The sequence below is a fragment of the Anser anser genome (assembly GCF_964211835.1).
Source record: "Anser anser genome assembly, chromosome: 3".
NCBI classification, from domain to species: domain Eukaryota; kingdom Metazoa; phylum Chordata; class Aves; order Anseriformes; family Anatidae; genus Anser; species Anser anser.
In genome coordinates this window covers 121,990,523-122,009,099 of record NC_139722.1, presented here as the reverse complement: position 1 = coordinate 122,009,099, position 18,577 = coordinate 121,990,523, and the positions used below count along the sequence as shown (strand labels likewise).

The following is an 18,577-nucleotide window of genomic DNA, read 5'->3' as shown; positions in this document are numbered from 1 at the left end:
GGTAATTAACGGCTCATGAGAAGTTGAAGTCACAGTTTGAAAATCACTGCATGTAATTTTTTTTCCTTTAATCCTAACTGGATTTTAAAGAGTGATCTTCTGATTTCCTAAACTTATTGGTGCTGCTGGCTAGGATAAGCTGGGGACAAAAATGCTTTCTGCATAGTTGCCCCTCTGCCTATGATTATATCACTGTATCAGATAGCTCTCTGCAGAACAAATATATGGAAACTATTTGCAAGGATGGCTGAGACTAAAAGCTTACATTTTTTTCTAGAGACTATACTGTTGGCATAATAATTTAATATGGTCATCTTATTTGTCTAGCAGTTGATAAGATTTCTTGATGGCATCAAGCTGTATCTGGGCTTGGTATAATTGACTTTTGCTTTTTTTTGTAGTTGTTCTGTTTTTTTGAGGGGAGTGGGTAGGGACATTTGTTCAGGGGAACTCTGATAAGAACAGTGAGCAGACTCCTCACAGCAAGTGGAGGTAAATGTTGCAAACACGAGTACACTATTTGATTTTTCACTGGTGTACTTGTCTCTCATGGGTGTAAAGAGTTGTTGCTTTTGTTCTAGGGATGTACATACACTGGTCTGTGTTGTGAAGGTGTTATCTTCCTGCAGTAACTGATTAGGAAGCAGATACTGGCCTGCACAGGATTTTAATGAACTATTAATGAACATAACTTCAATCTTGCGAAAACAATCACTTGAATTATCTTAAAGTGGTACCTGTTTTTATCACTGTCTGACTGATTCATATTCTGGCCAGTACAATTTCTGAAGGTGATGACTTAAATAACAAACAGACTGATAATTTAGTAGTGAAGCAATAGTCTGAACTGAAACAATACCCAAATGTCTCAATTTCCTTCTTTCTCTTGTAGCAGAGAGAAAACTGGGGAATTGCTTGCTTGTTGATCCCTTAATGAGTTGGGGACAACATTTAAATACCAGTAAGTCACATGACTCTTTCAAAACTAATCAAAGTAGATGTTACTGTCATATAGAACGCCTTTTAGCATACCAGTTCGTGTTGTGGGGAGTTAAATTAATGTGGTATGGAGTTCTACATGTGTTAACTCTTTCTGTCATCGTGGAGGAATAAAAGAGTTGCATTAACAAACTCTGTAGTATCATACAGTAAATTGTGTCCGTTTTAGCTGTGTGTTTTTCTATAGCTTTGATTGCCACACGCATTCTCAGTTCTCATATAATCTGTTTTAATTTGCAGTGCCATCATCTGTGTGAAAAAAGAAGTTGCTGGAGTTTTCAAGAAAAAATGCGATGCAGCATGATCACATGTATTCATGCAAATGAATGCTTAAAGATCCCCTCAGCTGAGGAAATGAGACCACACTGTGGTAAGTAATATTCTCTCTTTTTCTGATCACTGTGCTTGTGTGATTCTTTACTGCATGCCTCAGTTCCATGCAGGGACTTTCTCAGGAGCATGTATCAAGGCCTGTGTGGTTTGTAGTTTCAATTTGAGAAACAGGAGGAAGTTAATCCTGTGTGCCAATTAACTCTGGCACAGGATGTGATTTTTTGTCATGGAAATTCAGAAGTGCATCTAAGAACTTGAGGAACTCATTTGGTGCTAATGTAGAATACCACCTATATTTTTATAGCTATGACAATTTTTACTACTTTAAACATGGCAAAACTGGTTTTGGAGATGCTCTTAAGGTTCAAAGCACCTGGTCTATCAACTGTGCCTGTCTGTCAGTGTTTTGATTGTCATTGGATACAACTTTTTTTTTCAACTTTTTTTTTTTACAATTGTAATCTTCAGATACGGTGTCTGCAGCACTGGACTAAAAAATGTCCTCAGTTCCTCTTTGGTGGTGGGTGAAATTTCACTCCTGCTCTGCTGCTTTCAATAGAAAAGTGAAGTTATTCTCTCTCTGAATGGGGTCTCCTTGTTTTGTTCCCATGAAGTAGGTTCAGGTTCTGAATCCAAAGTGTTTCAACATCCTTGTTTTCATCCTTTCACCCTGATGCTAGAAGGGATAGATTCAGTTGCTGAATACTTGGTGTTTGCATTTAGTATAAAACAGTCATTGAAGGAATAATTAAAAGATCTAGCTTCCCTGCATCATCCTCTTCCTTGAAGAAAAAGGAGTTATGAAACAACAACTGTTCTATGTGCAGTCATTATTGTTGCTGGGAGGTCTTGCTCTGCACAGAGGGTAAAGAATCCCTTTCAGGAATTATAACTTGTCTGGTCTCACTGTTAATCACTGTTAATCTGAAGATCTTGTGTGCTTTAAGTCTTTGGGCCTTCATGTTGCGAAAGATTGCCTAATGAAAAAGGGCACTGGTCAGGAGTGGGGTGCAGCTTTTCACTGTGGTACACTGTAAGTCATTGTGCCTCCTACCTGTTTGGGAAAGTACCATCCACTCTCTGGTTTGGAATGGATTTGTAACTTCAGTGGATTTAATGTCAGTTTCTGATCAGTCATGCTGTTGCTGAACTCTCCCACAAGAAGTTGCTAGAATGGAGATTTTCCTTTTCCAGAAGGACCTGCTGAAGTCAAAGACATTTGATCATATTTTCATATCAAACTTTCCTCAACTACTTCTCTCCCACTACAGACAAAAGATAGGCATAAGTTCCTAAGTAAATACCATGAAATTTTGGGTGTCTTAGTTATACAGTACTCTTTTTCTTCCCTCTGTCAATAGGGAGGAGTTCTGCTGTTTGCTTGGAAGTTGTGCTTTGTATTTTGCAGCCCGCTTCGCACACTGAGAACAACTTCAGGTTTTGTGCTGTAAAGACCCACCACTGGAATTTAACCACAACCTAAATAATTTCACCACTGGATGACAAACTCCTCAAATGTGCTGCCTCTATTGAGCTCTGTTGAGCAGCATATATAAGATACTCCAAGCAATACTTAATGTAAAATGTAGTTTCACTTAAAAAAGAAAAATGAAACAAAAAGCACCAAAACAGACAACAACAAAACCTCCTGTAAGTCTTGTCTGATGCAGGAAGAATAAGACCAGTAGCGGTTCTAGTGCTTTTTAGCTGGTGGAAAACTCAACTGCATATTTTGTGGTGTAGATATATGTGTCTATAACCAAATGGATGTTTAAAAGAGCAATGTCACACAAAAAAGAACAGTGCATACTAATAATTATTTGTATAACTAAAGAGTATTGTCTCATTAGTATTGTGTTGGGAAAAAAAAGAAGAAAAAGTTATCTGGTAAAGAACTTCAGCTTCCTTATGCCTTTTCCCATTCATCTGAAGTTGCTGTGTGACCATTTGTGCAGACATAGGGATAGCTGGTAAAATTACCATGGAGAGTTGATGCACAGGTAGGTGAAGCACATAACTGTATTTCCCAGTGCTGTGAAGGCTCTGTAACACATGTAAATCTCGGTATTTAAAAAAGCAAACTTGCTTAATGTTATAATAAGCATGTCACCTCTGAGTTATCCTACAACTGCACTGGACAAAGATTTACTGCAGTGTATCCAGTTCTGGTGGACCTGAAGGTAGTAGCAGCCTGTGGGTGAGACACTATCACCGCTCTGACGAGCCTTTCTAGTGACATTGCAGGTGTCCTTTCCCTTTTATGGCTCTCACCAATTTTGGACTAGGATAAACAACACTCTATTGGCTTTTTGGTCAACATAATTTGCAGTTTTCTGGCTGATTTATGTTCACAGGAATATTTTGCTACCTTCCTGTTGCTACCCACCAGAGCTAAAAGTGTAGGCCACGTCTGGGAAATGTTTATGTTCTGGCCTTTTTTCAAATAGGAACAATTCTGAGAAACACCCCTCATGGCACAGTGAGGCAGCACGCTACGTAGTGATTTTGACATACATAGCTAAGAATAAATACAGATCATCAACACTACCTTGCCCTTCTAGATATGAACTCTGTAACTCTCGCAATACTTCAGGAGCTCAGCAGCAAGCTCCTGACAGCTTTCGTTCCCTATGCCTGGATACTGTAATCCTAGCCTGGGAGGAAAGGGACTAATTAATGCCTCTCTACTAGGGAACACATGCTCAGTCTTCTACTGACTGAATGCAGTGGCAGTGTATTAGGTTTAGCTTGGGGTGTGGGGGAAAAGAGAAAAGGACTGCTAGGGAGTAGTAGGAGGATGTATATAATCCTCTTGGGAGCAAACCCTGTGGTGCCTTTGCTGACCAGGATGGTCTTGATCAATAGCGTGGCAGATGCAGGTACATCTGATACAGAATTTGGCTGGCATGTATGGAGGCTTCCTCTTTTTCTTTCCACTCAGACACATAAATGGAAATCCACCTTTGCTGAACAACCTGCAGCCCTTCTTGTGTGGGCTGGTAGCTTTTTTTTCTTTTTCTTAAGCACTGCGGTTCTGAATGCAATAAATAGAGCATGTTTTAGATGAATTCTCCAGGGAAGCCATTTTCATTATAAAATGGTTGTCAGCACTCAGAAACCTTTGAATATAGCCTAGAACTGTTTGTTGGAGATCTTGGGAGGTCAGAGCCTTTGAAATAGTTGTGTGGAGTAAGCAGTGTTTTAAAAATAAAACCAAAGGCTTCCCTAGATCTGAGCTGTCCTGCTTTCAGAGCTTCCCAGTTGGTGGAAAGTCTGAGTGACCCTGTGCATGGTCTTTTAAAGAGGAAATGCTGCTAGCTGATCAAGGTCTATGAAAGTGCTAGAGAAAATCAGAGAATGTCTAAATCCAGTAAAGCTTTTGGTATTAAGGTAAAAAAAACATCCATCATCAAAGCAGTCAGAGCCAGAATCCTCTGAAGTGCTTGGGATCTGTGGATAAAGAACAGTGTGTCCTAATGTATCCTGTAGCAATATGTTCCTACCTGATGCTGTAGCAATGAAGACTACAGAACAGCTCTAGACATTCTTAATTGCATAGCCTTTAGTTTACACCCCATTAACTCTGTTCTGTTTTGTGGGATTACCAAGCACTAGAGTACAAAGTTTCATGTGGAGCTGGGTATTCCAAACCTTGATCAGGACTACAGTGATTCTTTACTTACAGCTATTAACAAATGAGGCATTTTAACTTCTGTGAGGTAGGTAAGCGTTGACCGTATGAATCCTGAGACAAGTTATTTAGTATACATGGTTTTCTGAATGTCACTTTAGGAACACCTCAACTAATGTTTTGTTCATGCCAGCAAGTTTAAATAGAGGATTTTTATCACCAGGTTTGTCACTCATTTGCTGTGTGACCTTATACATTAGGTATCTCAGGTGGGCACATAAACTTAACGGCCTCTTTTGCAATGGTAAGGCAATAGCAGTACTAGATGGAAGATTCAGAAATTCTTACACGAATATGTAGTGTATTTGTATATGTACCGATATTGACATAGTATAATTCATAATTATTTATATTTGAATGTCATGTACTTTATGTACCAACCATGGCATATTCAACATCACCTGATGTGTCTAGCCTAAATACTTTTCTGTGGGAAAAAAAGAGAAGTGATTAAGGTTTCTTCTTGACTTAAAGCTTTTCCACAATATATTATTTCACAGTTTTAGGTTAATTTTTGTTCATCTGCAAAATCTTCATAAAAGATAAGCAGAATAGCTCACTAATAAAATTTCAGACATTAAAAAGTAGAAAAAGCTTAAGTTACATATTTTCTTTAATCCTACAGCCTACATCTATGGTGAATCCATTATTTTTAAGAAAATATACTCAGCTAAACTTTTAAAACTACTGTTCAGTGCTTAACTGCAAATAGGATCACTAAGGTTGTGTACCATAAAAGTTCAAAGACACAAAATATCAAAGACATTAGTAAGAAAACCCACTTTGAGGCTGTTGATCTGTACAATAAGCAGTTTACCTGCCTCTCAGCAAAACTGATAGCTTCTAGCATCAGTGTTCGGGGATGTCTGGTCCCTTGCTATGGATTATCCTGTAGACTTCAATGAATGCTTTGTGAGTTGAGGGTAATGCGAGTTTTCTAAGGATAAATGGAGATTGTTTGGCCTAGTTATTGTCCTTTGCAATGGCTCTCTGCTCCTTGTAGCTATCGCTACTCAATTGATATGAGGATCTCTTCTATAAATATTTAAATATTTGTCACTTAAAGATCTTTGCACAGAAAGAGGCTAAACCATGCTGCTTGAGAAGGCTGTCTTTGATTCCAGTGGTCCCTGAAGAGACATTCAGATTCTAAGCTGAATTTCTTCACTCGAATACACACATTGTCTTCAGTAATAAATTTGCATACGAACTGGAGGAAGGAGCTTGGCCTATTCTTAGAGCAAGTCAAAATTACTCTGCTTCTTCATGAACAGCTGTACATCTTTGTATTATATCTTGCATATCAACAATGTATGCAAGGCAGAGAGGAAAGTCTTTGCCTTGGAGGAATTCACAGCCTAAATATGAAGGCTGAAATATTACTCAATGCCTTCATTAGGGTTAAGATCTCATTATTCTTCACTATGAGCTTATAATATGCAGGTAGATGCCAGGCTCCTGCTGGGCTTCAGGAAAAGAAGAGTATATGCTAGCTGTCATTGCTGCCCCTCTTACTGGAAGTTTCTCTGATACCATCTATTTGCATGAACTTGCATGTGTCTGCTTCCTAACTCAGTTCTTAAGATATTATCTGTGTTAGCTTACATACTTTATGTAGCTGAAGTTTGTCTAAAGTTACTTTGACAGTCATGTTGGGGAGTGAAAGCATATGAAGTTATGTTGGTGGACTGGGGAGAATAGAAAAAAAAAATCAGTGAAAGAAAAGAGTGATAGTAAGTGGCTGGGAGCAGAAGCCTCCTTACTTGCCCACTGTCACCAAAGCCCCACCTCCAACCACAGTTGTAGTTATTAACATCCATTGGGTGGGTAAAGCTGGATTTTATTCTCAGACTTCTGACACCAGTGTTGGATCTGGGTCAGGCTGAGATTCAGAGGGAGTTCAGTGCACATGGACAGGGAAGAGCTGGCAACAGATGGCATCATAGTGGAAAGAATGAGGCAGCTCATCAGCTGGCAACATTTCTACTGTGTTTTGCCAATCATTTGTTTTTCTTCAGGGAGGAATTCAGGGTTCGGTTAAATTTTGTCATTAGTTTTTATAGTCGTTAGTCCTAGGAAGCCATCTTGTCTACTCTGAATTTAGTATTCCTTAAGTTTAAAGCAATTTTAGATACCAGAGAATATAACTAATGATCAGATTTTAGGAGTGGATTTTCTTAATGAAAAAAAAAAGTCAGTTATACATAAATGATAAATGTGGCAAAGCATTTCCCAAAACCCAAGACAGAATGTTCATCTCTGTGGCAAATAGTTCTGCTGTAATTACTGATTCATAAGCTTTTGAAAAAGAAAGATACTCATGAGTTTAGGAACTAAGTATTTTAACTAGATTGATCTGTTTATATCAGCTTACTGCTTTTACAATAATCTGAGAGTTGGGAAACATTGCTTCTGTTTTGCAAGTAAGGGTGATTCAATTTAGTGGTGGCACAGAAGTAAACGACTCGTTCATTTTTGATTCAAATAAGAGTTACCGCTTAAGTTTTGTTAAACAATTAAATAAAGTTTTCTGTAATCATTCCCAGTTTTCGTAAGTGAGAAAGCACATAAAACCAAGCATTATCTTCCTCTCTAGGGAGTTAGGCAGTTTTCAGAAGAGCTGGGATTCTCTTTGTCCAATTTTTCACATGCTTTTTGTTAATTCTTGCTGTAGGTTTAAATTATTAATTTAGTGATCATTAAGCTTTAAAATGTTAATACATTTTCTTTTTACATCTGCTTTGTTAAAAAAAAAAAAAGTAAATATGAATAGCTGCCTGTGAGAAGGACAACTATTTTCTTGAAGGGAGGATTTATCTAATTATACATAAACATTTATTCCATGCTCATCACCATAGTAACTGAGGCCTTAAGTCAGTGTGCTTTACTGAGCAGGGTTGCAAATACTGTCATGAGCCAAGGCCTGAACTTCTGTATGAAAGTGCAGTTCCTCAGCTGGTTGAGGCACAGCTAGTTCCTGCTACGCATTCTTGACCTCTTCCTTGTGCCAGTATTTGTACTCCTGTGGCTGCAAAAGCGGTGGGATCAGGCAGCTAATGGGACTGCAAAATAACCTCTCCAAAAATCAGCGCGTGCTGAACCAGCTTTCTGATCTGGCCGGCCGCACGGTTGCCTGAGCACTTGTGAGGCAGTGGGAAGGGACGAGAGCGAACAATTGTGAGAAGTGTGGGGAGAGACAGTGTCTTTCCCTGACAGCTACGAGTTAAGCTGATTACAAAGCTGCTGCTAGAGCTGCTTGTTTGGGGCCTGATGACGACGTAGCTGAAATCATTGGAAAACAGGTATTGGCTTGGGAGTTTGGTTAGTCTGAGTGAGGAAGTGATCTAACCCCTATTCGTTTTGAAGTGTTTTTGTGACTTCAGCAACACGTTCCTGAGCCAAGCATATCTTCTGCCTATATTGAAACGTTGCCTTGAGAAAGGAAAATGTTAAAGGGATGGAAATTCAATGTCTCACATGCTGACTTGTCTTCTGTTAATCTCTGAAAAGTGGCCACAGAATTTTAACAGGATGTTCACTTCAGGAGGTAGATCCTGCTCTGCTACAATCAACTTTATTTTCTTTTTTATCTTTTTATCTGTACCTAAACAATTGCTTTGAGGAAAGCCTCATCTTTTCACTGTAGCTTTCCCTGTAACAGCAGCAGAGGTAGTGTCTAGTTATTTCTGTAGCTTATTTGTAAATAAATCTCAGATGTATTAGTTTTTTGGCTGCTCACTCTGCCTTATAAAACATTGCAGTTGAATATGTCTTAGAACTACACTGTATTGAACAGAACTTTACAGACCAAGCTTTTAAAACATATTTATCCTAGAAACTTGGTGAGGGCTTTTATTTTTTATTTGCTACATTAACCAGGCCTTCATTTGGAGCCTTTGAAATCATGCTGCCATTTTATTTCCCTGCACGCTTCAGCTCACTTCACCATCCAAGGTCCTGATCCCATGGAAAGTTGCACACTCGCTTAACAATGTATGTTTCAAGTGCTACTGCTGATTTATTGCTCTTTGTGTGCTGTTGGCTGATTTGAGGACAGTCAGGTATTAGGCTATCTAAGTGACTTGTGCAGTATCTGCAAAAAGATAAATGATTTGCAGGTGTAACACAGCACTACAGTTAATCATGCTAGCAAACCACAGTGTGAAATGTGATCTTGTATAGCCATTTATAGTCTGAGTTTTTAAGAGCTGTAACTCTGCTTTTGGCTTGGTTAACTTCTGTGGCTGTTGTAGATTACATTTGCAATCACGTTGTTGCCAAACTTCCACTCTAACTTAAGGTCATGTTTACTACTGCGCAACTGCATAGTGAAGAGTTGCAGTAGAAGCAAAATAAACTTTAAGACTCTTGACAAAGCAGCTTAGTGTCGCTCTATGGGAGCCTGATAGCTAGTGGATGTTGGGCAGAAACTCAACTGACTGTAGACCAAAGCAGAATGTTGTTGGCAGCAGTTAAATTTTACTGCTTCATTATAGCTGATGTGTCCTTGACTGCAGCTCTAATAAAAACATTTTGTGCATGTTTTGAGTACTGTTTAAAAGAGAACATAGATATAAGAAAACAGGAGTCTACAGCTCTCCATATGTGGTGTTAGAACCGTGCAAGGTTTTCATCTCATAGCCAGATTGAGTGATCTGGTAGCCTCCTAGAAGATCTCTGCACTTTAAATTTCTGGCACTGCTGATGAAAAGAATGCTGTTGTTGGAACATTTGAGTTCCTTTTCCACTTCCAGAGAATGGATGCAAAGGCTAAATGTCTTTCTCGCAGATGAGGGTTAAGGTCTGTTAGCAGTGAGCTGCAATGGAGCTTACATTATGACTATAATAACTGTTGTGGGTTAGACATCCACACCCACACACTCCTTTTTGGTTAAAGTTTTATCGATAAAACTCAAATAGTTACTGGCATTCATTACAGCAAAGATGCATCTAAAAGAGAGAGAGAAAAAAAAGGAAAAACAAAACAAACAAACAAAAAAAGCCAGAGAAGGAATATCACTGCCACTGACATTTTGAGAAGCCTTCTTTAGCTGACTATAGTGAACAAGGTATACGCGATGACGGTGCATATGCCCTTCTAATAAACCTAAACGTGTTAGTCAATTTCAGCTGCATTTGACAAACAGATTTTTTTGGAGATAAAATTCTCCAAAATACTAAGTTCTGAGCAACCATGTGAAAACAGGCTGCAAAGCAGAGGAGACGGGGGTTTATTATTATCCCCAGTTAGGGGAAGAATGATGTAAAACCTAGTTTTCATTAGACAGCAAAAAAAATATGGAGAAGCAAGACCTTAATGTCCCCCTTGTAAGAAAATCTTCAACTGGAGATCTCAACATTTTAATGACCAGTCAACCAAGTATGGACTATTAATGTATGGGGAAACCAAACTTCTTTGTTTCCTGTACTGTGGACAGACTTTTTTTTTTCCAGTTTTTAGTTCCTGAAAAGTTGAGAGAACTGCTATTTGTGGGGGATGATTGTGCTAGCTTTTTGGTGTGTTGCGAATAAATGTGTAAAAGCTCACAAAACTATAGTAGAATTGGAGATATAATAGGATTTCTGGCCTGACTCAGTATGGTTTATGTACTGTCAAACCCCAGTGAACCCAACAGGGTCTGAAACCATTTATCACAACTGGACTGAGCCCTTTCTTCCACAGCAAATTACTTTCGCTTATCTATTTTTTAGTATTATTTTCCAGTATAGACGAGATTAAAGCTGTTTTAGTAACTCCGGTCCTCATGTGTATCAGGGAAGGACTAAACTACTAAAAAGGAATCAATTTTGGTCCTTCTGTTTTAATATGATACGTTTCAAATCTCAGGAAAGATTCCCATGTGCTTTCTAAGTATCTTAAATATCAGTATCTTAGGGGAAATTTTTAATGTTTAGTTCCCTATGCTTCTACTTTAATGCAGACACTTTTGCAGGCTCCTGCTCTTATTTAATTGTTGTGTTCAATGTATAGAAAGTAAGAACACTTTTGTCTCCACTGATGCTTCACAGATGCAAATTATTTAGAAATGGCAGCTCATTACAGAGAATGTTGCATATGCTTTCTTTCACCGGGCAGAGCAAATACCTTAAATAAAGCTGTTCTGGCTCGTAAAAAAGTTTAATAGGATTGAATGCCTTCTATAAAGCTTCGTACATGTTATGGTGATGTCCAAGCATCATGTGAGCGTTTCGTGTTCTATACATGAGCTTCCAAATTCACGTATTGACTTTGCAGCTCCTGGGTGGGAGGCAATGTAGTTGCCCAAGTTCAAGTTTCACACTTGGACACCAGTCGAAGTCCTGGGAACTGTGATTTGTGCAGAAACTGAAGCAGAAAAGCCTTGATAACCATTCTGTTTCACTGTGCTTGCTTTCAGCACCTAGAGTGCAAGGCAGGAGTTAAATCATGCCCTCTGGAGACTGCAGTTGGATTCTCCAGTCATGTCCCTTTGCTTTAATTAAAATTGTGGTATGCCTCCTATGCAAGAGTAGCACAAAAAGGAACCATATTGGGATAAAAGATCTGGTAGTCATTATTGTTCAGGGTTTAGTAGATATGTAGTTTACAGGCATCATACCCAGCCATTTGTTTTTGCTAATTTGTAATGAGAGAAAGGGTTGAAGGCCATGAGAACCTTAGAGGGCCAAATGGTTATTTTAACCTTTCATCTTGTTAGAAAGCAATACTTAGAAGAGGAAAAAGTATTACTCTTCATGCTCGTGATGTTTATTAGTCTAATGCCTGTGAACCACGTTAATTTTACAAGAATGATACAGAGATAAGTCTACACTATTATTTAAAGTACAATCCTAATTACGAAATGCTTCTTAGAGAGAAATAGCTCTTTAGACCAAAATAGTTTTTGTAAAAAATTTTCTGTTATAAGAATGTCCAACTACTTGATCAAACAAGTTAAGCAGTCAATACTTCGGTTAACTTTTTTAAGGATTTCATTTCTGCTAAATATACTTGAAAACAAAAAGGTTTCAGTTGGCATGTGTTTTGCTAAACTTTATTTGAAAAATAACTAATTTTTTTCAGATATCTTTAATATTGGGAAACACTTTAAATAACAAGGGACAACTGCTCCCTTTTTGGAACTGAGACTCCTCTGATTCTTACATCTCCTCATGTCCCTTTTTTCTTTCAAGTCAACTAAAACAGATGGGTGCTTAGCAACTCTGAAATTCAAGCAATATATCTAAGTATCTGGCTTTGGCCAAAACATTTTGGATCTCTTTAAGAGTGATTACTAATATTGGAGTTAACCCAAGTAAGTCCTGTTTACTAGGCTCAAGTTGTAATTGCCCACCTTGTACTCTGTCATTTGCCTTTTTATCTTAGAGTAAAATCTACACCAGTGTTTTGTGTTTCTCAGGTGCAGTTTCAAGTTGTAAGAGAATGATTCTTCTCAGGATCTTTAAAAGATCCATCATTTCTCTTCAAAATGTGGAGAGGAAAAAAACAAATCATGAACGGGTGAAAATATTGATACCGTCTCTGTAAGCTGCAAGTCCTACTGAGCAATTTGATGTCAGGTTCACTTTAAGTTCTCATATTCAAGATGTGTCAAATGAATGCTGAAAATTCAGTGTTCCTCAGTAAGGATTTTTACTTGATATAAAGAGATGAATTACCCTTCCAAGATCATGTCTATGTTCCAAAATGTACCGCTGAGGATGCTTTTTTACTTGGTTTATATGTTCAGGCTCTATCAATATTCACATTGAACTTTCAGGAGGCTCTCTGGACAATTGATTTTATGAAACATCAGTAACAAGTAATTATGGTGGAAAAAAAATTGGACAACCAGGGTAGCTTTACACAGCTGTCCCTTTTCCCTCTGAGACTTATTAAGTGTTATACAAACAAGACTCTCTTTGATTGCGTTAGCTTGTATTGGGACTTGCAGTCTTTTCTCAAACTATGCCTGTTTTGTTTCATTATTAATAATCTGTTACCAATTTACATTCACTATATAGTATGATAATTTTGCAGGGTTAATCACCTGTGAGCAGGAAAAGTTTTGTTCTGAAAAATTACCCTGAGCACAGTGTGTGTGATCTGGGGGTCTGCAGATTGGATGTATTTTTTTCCAAAATGTTAGATAGGTCTTTGGTTAAAGAAGTTCGATTAACATTAGGTTATCAGACCAGAACTGTTTTCTGAGTTAACACCTAACCTTGTGTTTAGTTGACTGTTGCCTGTGACTGAATCTGCCTTTGCTGGTGTTGATTATGCATGAGCCAAAACACAGCACCCACGGTCATAGCATAGTTGGTTTTGAAGTAATAGCAAGTACTGGTGGCAGCGAAGACTTGCAATATTTTGGGGTGTTATTTCTTTGCGTGCCTGGAGGAGAGAGTTCTGAGCAGCAGGTGCTATTTTTTGTGTGCCTAGTCATAAATCAAGATGGTGAGACCTTTGGAGCAGAAGATGTATTTCACCTAATCCTTCCCACCGCATTTGGTTCCACGGAGCTTTGATCTGTGATTAGATCTGTGTGTATAGATCTGTATATATAGAACTGTATAAATAGCAGTTAGTTATTCATGGCAGAACTGTTTCTTAAAACACATACAAAACTGGGAGCTAGGTGACTAGGTTATCTCTAGTTTATAATGTGTTCTGAGTGCACAGCCTCATAATGCATTCTTTAACACAGAAACTGGTGCCCAGGCTTATTACCTATCTCATGCAAAATATGTTTACTCTGATATTTTGAAATTAGTACTGCAACAGGCCTCAAGGGCTCATTGTCCCCTCGGTGTGCTTGTGTTATTCCCACTCCTGACAGGGGGAATTAGCTATACACAAGAGGAGGAGGATATACCTACTGTTCTGTAACTTAGACAGCAGGGAATATGAAATTCTCTAGCTACTAGATGATGAGAACAGCACAGCTTAAGCATTGCTCCCTTTTGGCTTGTCACCTGTGATTTTCGTGATTTTTTTTTTTCTTCTTTTTCGCTAAGGAAACAGTAGTGGAAGCAGCAACTGTGAAACCCGATGATAGCACAGTGCTACCTTGATAGAAACTGCAGCTCAGAGCTCCAAATCAAGTGTGAGACAGAATTCTGAGCAGTGGAAGCGAGCTGTTTATCTGCAGAAAAACTGCCACTGAGGTTAACCCTAGTGAAATCTGAATTTCACTTGAGGTTGGACTAGTAAGTGGTTTTCCAGAGAGAGGGTTGTTTTTGTTTGTTTCCTTTAAAATACATTTTCAAATTCGATTCAGTAATTTCAGTTATTAGGCCAAATGTCTTCTGAAGATGCTGTGTTCTTTGAGTTACTGAGACTTATTGTTCCTCTTAGAGTGCACTGTCTGGTCAGCTGATAGCTTCAGTTGTTGTGTGTCAAGCTTGAGTCATTTGTCTGGACATAAACGGTGCCACTGGACTTGAAATTCTCATATATTCTCATATATTCTCATCTCTATATATTCTCCACTTTTTCTGTATTATGGAGAGGATGATGGGGAGGACTAATAGTGTGGCATAACACAGGGATCCAAGAAAGGGTTTAGCTTAGAAATGCTTGATTTTTAGTTTTTATTTTTTTTATTTTTTTTTTCCTCATCTTTTGAATCTGCTTTGCTAATCCTGCTTGGAAGCTGTCAGGCGTGGGGCCCTCCAGAGCTGTTTGGAGCTCCTACACATTTCCAAAATGAGAACTGCAAAAGAGCTCATCGTCTTTGCAAGAGAGAAGCTCCCTCCTGTGGAAGAGAGGAACCTCTGCACTGATTAGAAGCAGTGTTACAGCCTAATACCATGATTTTCAATTATTAGGGAGAAAAAAGGGGCACAATCTCTGTAAGTGTTTGCAGATGTTGGAATTCAGAATCCCCTTCCCTCTTATTATGTTTTCTCCAAAGCAAGTCCTTCAAGTTTTGTGTGAGCGTCTTTCTAAAAATGTTTATCAGTTATAGCTGGTTGCGTGTAGGCAGATCTGAATACTTTAAATGATATCTTGCAGCCACAGCGGAATCGTCAGTGTTAAAGGGAGCTAAAGCAGTAATTCTTATATCAAATTTTATGTATAAATACAAATTTATATTTTATATGCATACAAAAACCTCAGTATTTCTGAAACATCTGTGAATTCCAGTTCACAGAACTTGTGTTGTGTTTTGTGGGTTTTAACTTCTTTTTATTTTTCCCTTTCCTAAGTGTGATAATCTGTTCTGTATATCCCAAAATCTGTACCAAAGAGATTTTGGTTCTTGCTGCAATTGGGAGTCCTTGGTAGAAGACTCTGAGCTCCAAGCCCTATCTGACTTACAAAATACAGCTGTACCGCAAGCATAAAGATGAATTTGTGATGGAGGAGCTGGAACTAAAATTCATCTTGATACCAAATTTCTGTTAGACCCGGTATTTTACCTTTGAGATGAATAGGATTCATGCCTGTGATCCGAAGGTAGAAGGTTCTAACTCATTAGCAAAACCCTGAGGCATATGCTTCCATAAATGCTAATGTTATTCCCCTGAGAATGAAGCACTTTGGAGGGGGTGGGGAGAGACAGATCATTGAGCATTGCAGTGGAGGTTTACATTTATCATCTCAGTTTCATTGGCAGGTAGATGACTGAACCAGCACAGAGTGCTGATCCACTGCAAAAAAGGCTGCTGTCCTAAGATTGAGTATTGGGAGCCTGCTGACCAGCAAAATGATAAATTAGGGTTTTGTTCAAAGATAGCTGGGTTCCAGCTTGTGGCACATAGCTCTTAGGACATCACAGGTTTCTGACATTTTTTTTTTTCAACGTGCAATGGTGAAATGAAGTTTGGTTCTGTCTCTAGAAATTTCTGGTGCATCTGCTCATTTTGAGACAGTTTGGAGTTATCTGTGAAGTGGGGGATAGTAGCTCTTGTAAGAAACTAGTATCCTCTTTTATAAGAACTGTGAATGATGAGTAATTGGATGAGTAGTCCTTCTGGTCACGCTTGTCAAGAAATGCATGTGCCTGAACTTGCAGGAAAGCAGAAACTCCTCATGAGGCTGCACACAAGGAAGGCTAAAATCAGGGTAATGAGGGGTGCTGGGAGAAGTGCCAGGGACGAGGCTCAGTACTGCGTGAGCTCACTGGACCTCCGTCCAGCTGCGATCCACGGCTGTACCACGGAGCACTGCTGCTCCTCAGGTGTCAATTTGAATCCAAAGACACTCCACAGTAGCAAAGGGTTGCTTCTTTTGCATGCAGGTGCGCCTGCAAGATCGCAGGGTGTTTGAGTGGGCGGGGAGGTGGTCGATGCAGTCACGAGTGGGATGAGGAGTCTTTTTAATGTGCCCTACACCTTACATACAATTCCTGCGTTTTTCAAGATCCTTCATGGTAGATACTTCCTCTTAGTAGCACCATCTAGCGGTATCCTGGAGTATTTTTTTTTTTATTGCTGCTTTTTTCCTCCGGCAATTCTCGCCTGGCTTCTTAAACTGAAGCTTGTGTTGAGTACACTTTGTCCTGCTCTTCCTCCTCCGCAGCCCTCCACTCACAACATCAAATGTTTTACATGAAAATGGAAAGAAAGGCTGAGATACCACACTGAGTTGCTTCGAGTTTTATGAAGTTACTTATCTGAAGAGAGTACGGTGGTTGAAACATTTATCCGTAATGCCAGAAGGGCTGCAGTATGAGTCAAACCATAAAATTAAAACACAAGAGAATCCACATGAGACGGACAAGAAATTAGATTGCATAAGTTCCACGATTCATTCTGATATATTACTGAGAACAAAAGTCAATTTTTTTTTTGCTATGTTTTTAGTATTCACATGGCACTGATTTCTGTAAAGCAACTATGAGCTGAAAGAACACTGCTTCAAATCCCTAAATCCTCAGCAGTTAATTTTCTTTTACTGGAGCTGTGGGATTTGAAATAATGATTAAAAATACAGGGGAGAAAGCATAAGCAGAGCTGGGAGTTTATTCTTAGCTGTAATGACTAATAATTTGTAACTGCTCACACTAAATGAAGTCTTGTTTGAAAATGTGTGTATTGTGGATGAAACAATGTTACAGAGAAATGTTCTGAGATTTTACATTGATTACTTAAAGCATTGGTTTGGACTGCTTGATGTAGATCACAATCAAACCTTGTCCGTCCTCCAGGAATTCTGCATCAAAGGGGCTACACAGCAGGTAACTCATAACTGGTCTGAGATACGATAGTCAGCTTAGTTTTTTCACAGCTTCCATTGCGTCACTTAATTCTTCATTTCTATGATTTGTGTTAAAAGCCCAGCAGGTAAAAAAAGTAAATCGGCTAAAACTGATTCCAGCTTTTTTTCTCCTGGCTCTCTGGTATCAAGTAAAATGTTCAGTAAAACAAGCTTGAATCTCTTAGAGTGGGAGGTGTTTGCGTGGAGCTTGTAAAGAGCACATAAAGGAGAAAGGTTTCCTTTCCAACAAGACACTTGAACTTGTTGTTAACTTGTTTTTTGGCCCTGAATTTGTAAATGTCTTCAGAATTAGGGCTAATGTTCAGCACATCAAAACACTTCTTTACCTTGCTTGTGTGTGACCTGCATATCAGTATGTAAGTTCTTGCCATTTTTCTCTCCAGGTGAAAACTGTTTTGCTGGATGTATGGAAAAAGAGAAAATCAGGTGGCTATTTAAGTATTTGCTCTGCAATTTTGTCCATGCATTCAAGGTTTGTAGCTTGTAGAAATGAAGAAGTTAAAAATAAAAGAAAACGAATATAGTCTTTAGAACAAGCAAATGAGAATAGTGATGGTGAAATTAGTCTCTGAATTATCCTGGGCTACCTCATGCTGTCTCCACAGAGAATACACTTCCTTTCTGTAGGGAGAGCAATGTAAAAAGGTGCTTCTGTGATCCTTGGACTTGCTTTAGTTGACATCACTGGCCATGAGAGGTTGTCCTGCTTCAGCAACATTGGTGTCTCATGTGACAAGAACAAAACAGTCTGGATCCTGGTTGGGTTACAGGAGTTCTCACTGTCAGGTCCATTAGAAGCCATAACCTAAGCCTCATCCTGGGATCTAATGAAGGTGGGAAGAATTCCCCTCATGTTGTAACGTCAAAGACAGGCTGCTACCCTCTGTACGATGCCTTCTGCAGGACTAACCACTTTGATTTTAGGACTCCAGTTTCTAGATTTTTCACAGCCAAGTGTAGGTTGTGTGAAGTACTTGTCAGAAGGTGGGTTGATTTGTCTTTTATTTGGAGCCAGAGATGTAAAAACAGGTATTGGGAGCTAACCAGGGAGAATCTGTGCCTTTTCTCCAGTACAAGGTTATTCTCTTCATAGTCTGTTCTGGAGAATCATCACAGCAGGGAAGAAGGCTGTGATGGTAACATGGCAAATGTCTAGATTTTGGTGTTCTGATGAGAATAAAGCTGGATGAGGTAGTTGGTAAGAGGTAAGCCTGGCCATGTTATAATATAGGTGAACATTGTGTTCTATCCAATCTTCCTTATAAGAATATAGCAAGTCCCTCAGTCGTGTTGTACACATGGGTTGTTCACCAATGTTTCCTTTTTGTGGGAAAACAGGGTGGAGGAGG

The 18,577-nt window shown here is 38.9% G+C and overlaps 1 protein-coding gene across 10 annotated transcripts in view; it reads left to right on the top strand.

Annotated features, from left to right (window-relative positions):
• The window catches only part of PLEK (pleckstrin), a 66,174-nt gene that overhangs the window by 10,887 nt on the left and 36,710 nt on the right, over positions 1–18,577 (top strand). For 8 of the 10 annotated variants that reach the window (XM_083828231.1, XM_083828230.1, XM_083828224.1 and 5 more), the window contains 2 exons: positions 893–961; positions 1,240–1,369. The gene's annotated coding sequence lies outside the window, so the exon portion shown is untranslated. The remainder of the gene's footprint in view (positions 1–892; positions 962–1,239; positions 1,370–18,577) is intronic. The other 2 variants (XM_083828232.1, XM_083828229.1) reach the window with 1 other exon arrangement.